The following is a 10,989-nucleotide window of genomic DNA, read 5'->3' as shown; positions in this document are numbered from 1 at the left end:
TTTCCTCCCCAACTTGCTTCATGGTCATGATGTTTGTGCAGGAATAGAAACCCTGACTAAGACAGTGACAATTGGCTTAAAATGTAAAGTAGGAATAGATACTGAGTAAGTGAGGAGGACAGAAAGCATTCTTCACGAACTCTTTCTTTTATTTACCTTTATTTACACTCGTATGCATGGAGGTACAAATGTCCTCTGTCAGGAGACTGAAGACATGAGGAGTTGTATTTTTTAAATATTTATTTTATTTTTAACTATGTGTCTGTTTCAGGGAGGCTACGTATACATGTGTGCAGTGCCCATGAAACTCAGAAGTTGGATCTCCTGGATCTGGGGTCACAGGTAATATTGTGAAATCAGTACTGGGAATTCAGGTCAGGTTCTCTATGAAATCAGTGCATACTCTTGCCCAATGATCCATCCATCTAGCCTCATGAGGAGAGATTTTGAACAATGAGTGATTTTACTGAAACAGCTTCTAAGAATTGTGTCATTACTCTACGTGACCTACTTGAGAACATCTCAATTTCTCTGATGCCAGCCCTCCTTGCTCATCATCCTAGGGGAAGAGAAGTTGCATTAGTGGTCCATTCCAGAAGATTAACTGCCAACAAAAGATGATCTGACAGAAAGTAGGTAATTAAACAGCCTCTTAGAAGCAGGGGCCAAAAGTCTGAAACCAGGCTGTCTAGAAGACAAAGGCAAAGTTGGGAAAGAGGAAAGGAAGAGAAGCTGAAAAGAGAAGAAAGAGAAAAAGAGACTCAGAACAGGACGAGACAGTTGTGGCCATCAAAACATTAAGTCCGACTCTTCGGCTTGGTCAAGAGGCAGGGAGTCCAAGTCCACTGCTCCTACATGTTTCAGAAGAAACATGAACCATGGGATTCTGCCTGAGTAAAAAGTCTGTTTGTTTTCCCAACCCAAAGCTGCTGGCTTCAAAGTTTCAGGGTTCTTTGTCACTGTGAGAAACCTCGGGGGTGAGGGAGAAGTTTCAATATAAACTGGATCTTAGTGCTAAGACTCAAGCTGAGACCACTCTGTGTGGCCAGTCTCCTCTAAGAGAAACTTGGGAAACGGCTGTCTATATCTTTAATGATAAAAAATGGTGTTATTGTTACCCTGGTCTCATTAAGTCCTTCTGTCTTTCATTTTTCTCACTCGCTGTGCAGACAGATTCCTAACGAATTTTCTTTCTTCCCCTGAAGCCTCTAAAGTAATGCCAGGAGCAGACACATAACTCTACCTCTTAGGAGAGACCATTGCTTTCCAGCCTGGGAAGGCATTAAGGGATGGCTCTCCACCCGCTTACCCAAAGCTTCATCACCAGTGTAACGGTAGGCAGGTCCTCCTACAGAAAGGGACTGGTGGATGATCCAAGGACGGGCTCTTTTATGTGGCTCTGGACTCAAGTACTAATCTGAAAGGTTGCATTTCACTTTCTACACAGACCCCAAAGCCTTTCAGAAACTAGAATATGCATAACTCATTGACTCATGTGCTCAAGTGTCTCTGAGCGGAGTATAGCCACCCCCAGACCTCAAGTTCACAGGGAAAATTCAAAAGAAAGGCCCAGTGAGAAACAGAAAGTGAGATTCCCATGAACAATCAGGAATCATGATGTCAGCTTCATGACTTGTTTTCAGAAGGAACATGTTTACCAATCCTTTTAGAAGGAATAGGGTAGAAGAGCATTACTGATTGACTAGACAGACCTCAGTTAGAATGCTAAGCCTTCCACTAAACACAAGAACTTTCACTGCATTTATTTATAGGGTGTGTGTATGTATATGTGTGTGAGTGCACATGCATGCCTGCATTGTGCAGGTGCATGTGCATGTACATATGTATGCATACATATTCACATACTTATATGTATATGTACACATATACATATGCATATATGTATTCATATACATATACTTACACATACACACAAATATATATTATTACATAAATACTATATTATATAAATATGTATATATGTGTATACATATGTATATGTGTATATGTGTATGTAGGTGTGTGTATATATATATGTGTGTGTGTGTGTGTGTGTGTGTGTGTTTATTTATACATCTCACGATCTTGGACCCCACTCAGTAGGCTAAAATGTCTGGCCAGCAGTTTCCCAGGGATCCACTTGGCTCTGTCTCTTCAAAGCTGGAATTGCAATCATTAGTTACCATACCCAGCTTTTTTATGTGGGTTCAGGGATTAACCCAGGTCCTCATGGCACGACAAGGGCTCTTGGTTTACCTCCTTAGCTCCACCGAGGAGAGTTTAGTACTAGAGTCTGTACCTCCATCCTCCTTTATCCCTCTTGTGCCTTGGCAATATGTGACATATCGTAAAGGATTGTCTAGGTAATCATAAATCCAGCTGTCAGTGTTGACTATTTTTTTTTCTTTCTTTTTTTTTTTTTTTTTTTTTTTTTTTTTTTTTTTTTTTTTTTTGGTTTTTCGAGACAGGGTTTCTCTGTGTAGCCCTGGCTGTCCTGGAACTCACTCTGTAGACCAGGCTGGCCTCGAACTCAGAAATCCGCCTGCCTCTGCCTCCCAAGTACTGGGATTAAAAGCGTGCACCACCACCACCTGGCTCTCTCTCTCTCTCTCTTTTTTTTTCCCAATTTCTTTTCTTTTGACTTCCCACCTCCATCATTGACTAGGCCAAGCTATAAAGCAAGAATTTTCCCCAGCTGGTGCTGAGGAAGAGAACTTGGGAAGCAGGTACCCAAGAAAAGGCTGTCACAGGCACTAAGAATCCATCTTCCTGGTGTGTCCTTCAGCCCAGAATAGGTAAAAAATATTTGCACTTTCCTCAGACCTTGGGAGCATCCCCATAACTCAGCAAAATAAGGATAGTCTAATACATAGCCCACCAAAAATGTGCCCTTCCTCAGAGTATTGTAGGGAAGATGATGGGAAGTAAGAGAGGCAAAAAAACAGAGTCACCATAAATGTTTAGGCTTCATATTTTAACATCTACCAATCTTCATTTGGCATCTGCCAATATCGCAGGCACTGCTCTAGGGGCATGGAACAGTGTCCACAAACAACGCTGTTGACATTTCTGCATATAGACAGGCAATAGGCGGTGAATAGGCAATGAAAGAAGCAATACACGATGTTAGAAGGTGCCAAGCTGGGGTCATCTGGGAGAGGAGAAGCTCAAGTTATAGGCTTAAGCAGCCCAAGAGGTCAGGTACTAAGTGCAAAAATACTCTTATATTTGGGGGGAAAAAAACTTGAAGAACATTCAAGGGGGGAAAAAATCACAACTTGTTTTCTACCATTTAATAGAAACTGAAATCTAACTTCAAGTCTCACTGCCCAAATCAACTCAAATCCTTGTTGAGGATGAACCTACATATATCCTAAATTGGTGCTTAGCTTATTAATAGATACTCATTCGTATCTAAGCTGTTAGCAAGCATGGTGATGCATTCCTGTAATACCAGCAGATGGCAGGGCTCGAGACAAGAGGATTTTGAGTGTAAGGTCCACCAAGACTACATAGTAAATCAAAGGCCTGCCAGGGCTACCTAGTGAAGCCCTGCCTTAAAGTAATCAAAGAAAGGAAACAAACCAATGAGATATATGTGTGCTATTTTGGTGAATGGATGATAAATAAGTTAAATCTCTCCCCCTGAGAAATCAAGGATTCCTTTATTCCAACAACTTGAACTCCTTTTATCTTCCAAGACAGCAGGATCTCCCTTATTCAGATTGATCGTTTTCCTCTACCACAAGTAAGACCTGGGCCATACTTTAGGAATGTGGCCAAACAAAACCTCAACATTTCAGTAAGCAAGTTTTACAGAAATAACGGCTGTCACGAGAGGTTGAAGACAGGATCATTTCTCAAAATGCAATTTATATATACTTTTCTTTCCTTTGTATGGAAATTCTTCTGAGCCAAGCATGTATATTTCCCACCCTGTGCCCAACCTGGGGTCCCTACAAGGGCTCTGAGCATCTGGCAGCTAGTAGGAGTTTGCTGAGCTCTGCTCTAGCTAATGAGGAGAACACTGAGCAGGGAGCTTTGGTAAAAACCAACACAAGAGCAGCTGCAGGCCTTGAGGTTCTAGTTAATGTGAGTGGTGACAGTTAAGGGCCATGTGTCTCATGACCACAGAAAGGGGTCATTGGGAAGAGCAAACATGAGACATGATTTGCATCACAGTCTTCTTTGAAATTAAACAGTAATCCAACCCTTTCCTGGCAGTGAGGTCTGATCAGTGTTTCCCTATGCATGCCCTTCAAATGTGCTTCTTGTTCAAACATCTGGGACTGTCAACTATGACAAGCTGTATTCATCCATTGTAACATCTGGTTTATGGGCAGGAAGCAGGCTCTAGGGACACTTTATTGGACCTATAAAGAAACTTTGTGTTTTATTTCTGATGCTGGAAAAGACTTCACAGAATTCTTTAAAAATATTTTGGACAACAACCAATCAAAGTTCAGAGTTGTGGAGCCCAGTCCCAGCAGATGTATCTACAATATAACTCCCACACCTAAAGCTCAGGGATCACTGAAGAAAGGAGACAGAAAGATTGTAAGAGCCGGAGGAACCTGGAGTTTCCTGTGAGAGTGAGTCTCCCAAGCATGTCAGAAGCTACACCCATGAAGTCTCACCAACACAACTAAATATGAGCAGCGCAAGGACAATAACAATAGACATGCCCAGTGCATGGAGGAAAGACTACGGGGCTTCAACCCTGTACAAAGAACTACAGCCCACTAAGGAATGGCAACAGCTGAAAAACAGTCTTCCCCAGGGTGAGCACGCCAATTAGTTACCTAATGCTGTCTTACTTAGGGTTTTACTGCTGTGAACAGACACCATGACCAAGTCGACTCTTAAAAGGACAACATTTAATTGGGACTGGCTTACAGGTTCAGAGGTTCAGTCCATTATCTTCACGGTGGGGAAGCATGGTATAGGAGAAGCTGAGAGTTCTGCATCTTCATCTGAAGGCTGCTAGCGGAATACTGGCTTCCAGGCGGCAAGGATGAGGGTCTTAAAGCCCCCACCCACAGTGACACACCTACTCCAATAAGGCCACACCTATATGAACAGGGCCACACCTTCTAATAGTGCCACTCCCTGAACTAAGCATATACAAATCATCACAAATACCAAATAATCCGAGAACCATACATACAAGTCACATACAGAGTGAGTAGGTTGTATTTATGTATTTGAGAATACATGTGAGTGCACCAGTGGGGTGGAGGGAGAGAAAGAGAGAGAGAGAGAGAGAGAGAGAGCGTAAAACTGAAAGAGAGTAAGGAGGGGTACATGGCAGGGTTTTGTTTGTTTGTTTGTTTTTTGAGAGACAGCGTTTCTCTGTATAGCCCTGGCTGTCCTGGAACTCACTCTGTAGACCGGGCTGGCCTTGAACTCAGAAAAATATGCCTGCCTCTGCCTCCCAAGTGCTGGGATTAAAGGCATGTACCACCATCACCCAGCACATGGCAGGTTTTGAAGGGAGGAAAAGAAGAGGGGAGTGAAGTAATTATAATATAATCCCAAGGAATAAAAGAAATAAATTTTAAAAACACTTTGGAAAAATAGTTTCCAGCTCTTAAAACATGGAGGCTTCATATAAAAATCTTGAAGTCCAACCCCCCCTTCCCCGCCCCTCTGTGTGTGTGTGTGTGTGTGTGTGTGTGTGTGTGTGTGTGTTTTACAGGTAGTTTGTTTTGTTATTGTTGTTTTGTTTTGAGACAAGGTCTTTCTCACTGGCTTGGAACATAGACTGGGCTAGGCTGGCTAGCTGAAGGACCTCAAGGACCTTGTTTCTGACTCCTCAGCACAGAGGTTCCAAGCATGTGTCATCATAGGTGGCTTTTTTTTTTTTTTTTAAATGGGAACCAAGCTTGTTTCCTCTTGTAAAACCAGCACTTTCGTGACTGAGCCATCTCCCCGGCCTCCAACTTGTTTCAACAGATCAAAAGATCTAGAGCTACCAGTCAGAAGGATCCATGTTGGCACAGCCAGAGCCCATCCCTGCACGTCACACGAAGCCCATCGGTTCTTGACTTAATCTCGACCTGGTTTCTTGTTTGGCCCTTAGAAGCCTCTTTGGAGTTAAGCTGGGGAGCATTAAGTTGATAGCAATTTTCTTTGTCACTACTTCTGAACAGAGAGCAACAGCCATCACTCAAGTTCTCGTGTGTGCCCATGAACAGCCCTGCTGTCTTCCTGGCGGTGAACTCAGTGAAGGATGCCCTGTCAGTGTCTACACATTACAAAAGAGAAACCGTGGCAAAAAAGAAGCCATGCAGCTAATACAAAGGAGACAAAAGAGAGCTGGCCCCGGAACCTCAGAGGTGGATGTCACTTCTTAATACATGCCCTTTTAGATCAGCGACATGATCTGCTGAGAGAACCTTCAATCTGCTGGTCCTTTCCTTGATGAATTACCTGGTTTAGTTCTAGCTTCTCATTTTTTTTTTCTCAGTCTATGTACCTTGCATCTAAATCTAGATGAACGTTACACTAGGAATAAGGGACATTGTGTATATTTTGTATGACATGCGATAAATATATGTCCTGCCGATCCGATGACACAATTATTCACCTATTCTAATTATCTGAGTTCCTTAAAGAACAGAACAACTAGACGCTGGTTTTGGCTGTTGGATGAGAATGAGGCAGAACTTGTTCAGTGGTGGAAAATATCACAGAGAGATGGATAACATGGCTGTCAGGAAGATTACACTGCTAAACATCCCTAGGATTTAACCTGCGCTGCAGTCAAAGCCATGTGCTAAGGCCAAGCATCTCATATTTACCTCAGAGCGTCTTTCAGTCTCTGCTCCACAGGAAGGCAGCGATTCCCAGCCTCCCGCACAGCTTCAGCTCTGTCCAAACTTGGACTCCTCCCAAGTGGGTCCCCAGGGTGGCACATGGAGTCCTGCCTGCTTCCTGTGCAAGACGGGCCAGCTCTCCCTCCTGGTGGCTCCTTCATCCACAAGGCCTGAAGGGTAACATCAGGCCTTTTCTTTTTAACAAAATGAACCGCTTACGCATTATTTATTTTATTTCATTTCAGAATGTTCCTACTTTAAGGATGGTTTCTTTGTGTTGTTTTTGTCAGTTTTTTTTTTTCTTGTCACTGTTTTGTTATTGAATGTTATTGTTTGTCTTCAGTCCAGGCTGAAGACGCTGTGGCGTCCCAAAGGCCGTGCCTCTGAGCTCTGGAATTTTCCTTCAGCCCTAGCCAGCCACACCCTCAGCTTCCTGTGGGCCCTGGCCTGTGAGCCCCTCCAGTTGCTTGTGAGTGGTTCTTGCTAAGGCTCCAAACTCGGCCTTTCTCAGAATCATGACTAGCCAAGTTCCCATACTCCTCCTCAGACACTCTCAGGCCCCTAGTATGCTTGAGATGTTTGCTGTTCCTACCTTTGTTTTTCAGGACTTTATAATTTAAGTGCATCACTTTTCAGGGGAGGTGCGATTGATTAAAACAAAAGAAGAGGAAGAAAAAATGAAAACCCGCTGGAGCGAAACTGACTTGACTTCTCCGATAACATGATATTTGCCTCACCCTTGACTTAAATTTTCTTTTCTTTTCTTTTTCTTTTTTCCTTCTTTTCCCTTAAGCACAATCTACTTGCAGTCTCTGTTATGGACTCAATGTCTGTGACCTCTTCAAACTCACAGGTTGAACTCCTAGCCCCCCAGGGTGATGGTCTTTTTAAGATAGAACCTTTGGAGGACTATCATGTCAGCTGATTAGCTACTGTTCTTATTCCTATTCCAAAATGTCTGACGAAGACCAACTTGAGGATGGAAGGGTAGGCTAAAGCTTACAGTTTGAGGGGATAGTCCTTCGTAGGCAGGGCAGCTGGGAGCACTAGTCAGTCTTCTCATTGCATCTGTAGTCTGGAAGCAAAAAAACAATATTCCAGGCCCTGAAATGGAGCTGTGCACACCTTGGGTGACCTAATCTAGAAAATCCCTCATGGATATGTCAGAGATCTCACCTCTTGCTATTTCTAGATTCTGTCAAGTTGACAATCAAGATTAACTGTTGCAGGTGGGTAAAGTTCTTAAGATGGGAGTTTCATTTTAAGAGTAAAAGAAGGGCTAGCATGGACTATATGTTAGTGAGAGACAGCGACAGAGAGACAGAGAGAGAGGCACAAAGACCCAGAGACAGAGAGAGCATCTATGCGTGTTAGGATACAGGAAAGCAGCTGTCTGTAACCCAAACGTAAGCCCATCCAAGGAAGAGGATCAATTACATGAAAGCACCCCGCCCTATGGTGCTCAGTTATAGCAGCCCAGGCTCACCCAGCCACCCAAGAGGAAAACTCATGAACGTGGCATCCTTAGAATTTTACTGCACAGAGCCATGGATGTTTGCTTTGTTCACTGATACGGAGCAAGTGCTTAGCACTTAATAGGCACTCAATAAAAAGTTCACTCAAGGGAGGAAAGTGCTTGTTATTTAAGAACCATCATTACAGACGAGAAGCCCATTGATAAAAGCTTTTTAAGAGAAACAGTTAAATAGTCTATTTCATATCAATTTCCTTGACAAGAAATAAGGGTGTCTCCTCAATATGAGTGAGTCACTCTGTGTATGTGGGTTGTATGAAGGTCTATCCTTTTAACAAAATTTCACATAACCAAGGTGTCTCTAAGAAAACAAATATTCAAAAGCTAAAGCCCTAATGTGGGATCTGAACACTAAGTTCTCCTTTTCTTAACTCTTAGAGAAGAAGTCATCTGAAGGCTTTTGTAGATGGTTACATGAGCTGCAGAAATAATAACATGTATTATCTGCTTCCTACCACCAATTTCAAGACATTTTGGGGAAAGTTTCCTATCAGGAAAGTTTTTTCTCTGTCTTCCAATAAAACAAATATTGTCTTTATGTTTAAGCAGGAATGTGTGCTTAACCTCTTTATGTTCGTGATATCTACTACATAGTAGATAATATTCGTCGATGGATTGAATTTAGAGATAGTTTGTTTAGGGGTTCATAGCATCATATTGAGGACCAAATTTGCCTCATAACCTATAACTTTGATGTACAAATGCTATGGAGCATCAGTCTGTCCTTTTCTCCTGTCACTGCCATTAATTCCTTGAAAGATGAAAAGGTTCAGCCTAGCTCACCTCATTTGGAAGCAAATGGATGTTGAGAAGTCTTTCCTCTTGAGGCTTACAGCAAGAGGATGCTACAGAAGGAGAGGGAACTGCCTATAAAATTCCCTAAGTTCTATGAGAACAATGTTGAATAGAGTTGACAAGGTTGTTTGTGATGAAGAGGGACACTGTTGGTTGGAACCGAGCCTAGAAGACTATATTGCTACACAGGCACTGAGGCAGACTTGTGAAACACTGACTAAGACTATGTTTGAAGATACACCATGGACTCTGCAGTGTGTCCCTAAAGCTCCTCTTCTTAAGATGAGATTCTTATCTCCCTACCCTTGACTCTAGGCTGGTTATGTGACTTGCACAGATCAACAGAAATGGCAGAAGTTATACTTGGCCAGTTCTAAGCCTGATCTTCAGAGGCCTGGCTTTCATGAATCCTTTCATTGGCTGCCACTGTGTGTTAGGGCTCGACACTTTATCTGCTTTATGTGGTAAACGCCTGGTTCACAGTGGTTATTACTATGTGGTGATATTCTAGGAATTTAGAGGATAGGATCTAGCTAAAGGAAGGAGGTCACTGGAAATGTGTCTTTGAAGGTTCCAGCTACTTTCTGGAACTCCCTCTTTTCTCTATACAGCATAAGCTTGAAAATAAAAAAGAAAGAAACAACACTATGCCGCTTTGCTATCACCATAATGTTCTACCTCACAATGAGCTTTTAGAGTCAAGGAGCCAAAGGCCTTGTGAACTAAAATATGCCTTTGTTCCTTGCTATCGTATAGCTTGAGCATGGCTTTGTTGCAGTAATTAATACTATATCAGCAAGCTCAGTCTAGACATCCAGAATGTTGGAGATGCCTATCACCCGGATGATGGCTCATCAATGAGTTGACCTTTGAGTTGGCCCATCCAAATCATTGAGAGCTCACTAGAGATACACCAAAGTAGACTCGTGAGCTGAACCAAGCCGAGCTACTATGTCAAAAGACCCAGAGTTAACCTGATGTTTGTGTGGAATAAGAGACCGATGTCTAGCTACTACACATCTTAAATAATTCCTGCAATTAAACGGAGTTTGTGTTTAGCATTAGCCAAGAAGATTTGTACTTTTAGTTGAATAAAGACATATATCTGCAAGCTAATTTTCATAAATTCTTGCAATTGGATCCTTCTGCTCTATTAATTAATAAAAGTAGAAATATAACATACAAGAATCTTATATTAATTATGGATAGTTTTTTTAATCCACCAAACAATAATAAAAATAGCACCAAGAATTTCTAGAGAGAAGTAGGGTTAGGTTTGGGAAATAACCAATAACCATTAAAACTGTGATCTATACGCATTGCAAACTGTCTCAAACACCCTGGGTTTCAGTTTACCCATCCTCACTAATTGAGGCCAAAATTGGCATATAAATTAGTAAGAGATTTTGATGTTTTTCACACCTAGACCAATAAACTGATGCATATTAGTAATTTTTCAAGGAGTGTGATTTGAAAGCCTGGGAATAGGTGCTGAATTCTTCTGTTTTCTAGCAGCAGAATTCTCTATAGTCTCTCTATTCCTTTGCCTAGTAATAATGCTGCATTTTAGCATTAATGATTAATGTCTATTGCTGATGTTTTCAGATTAATGCCTCAATGACTGGACAGGAAATCTGGTTCCAGTCCACAGGCAAGTTGCCTTAGCTCGTTATTAATCACCAAAAACATAAGTTGCATAGAGTCTCTGCTGCAAATGAGAGAGATAAATTTAGTCATATTGATAATTTTAAATTCACCTCTAGGCGAGCTAGGAAGCCTAACGGAAAGCATTTTAGGAACAGGGTTGTCTGGAGGAACAGCAGAAATCAGGTTGTGGGAACA

The sequence above is a fragment of the Mastomys coucha genome, unplaced genomic scaffold (genome assembly GCF_008632895.1).
Source record: "Mastomys coucha isolate ucsf_1 unplaced genomic scaffold, UCSF_Mcou_1 pScaffold14, whole genome shotgun sequence".
NCBI classification, from domain to species: Eukaryota; Metazoa; Chordata; class Mammalia; order Rodentia; family Muridae; genus Mastomys; species Mastomys coucha.
The sequence above is the reverse complement of the archived record's forward strand: the minus strand, read 5'-3'. Positions refer to the sequence as shown.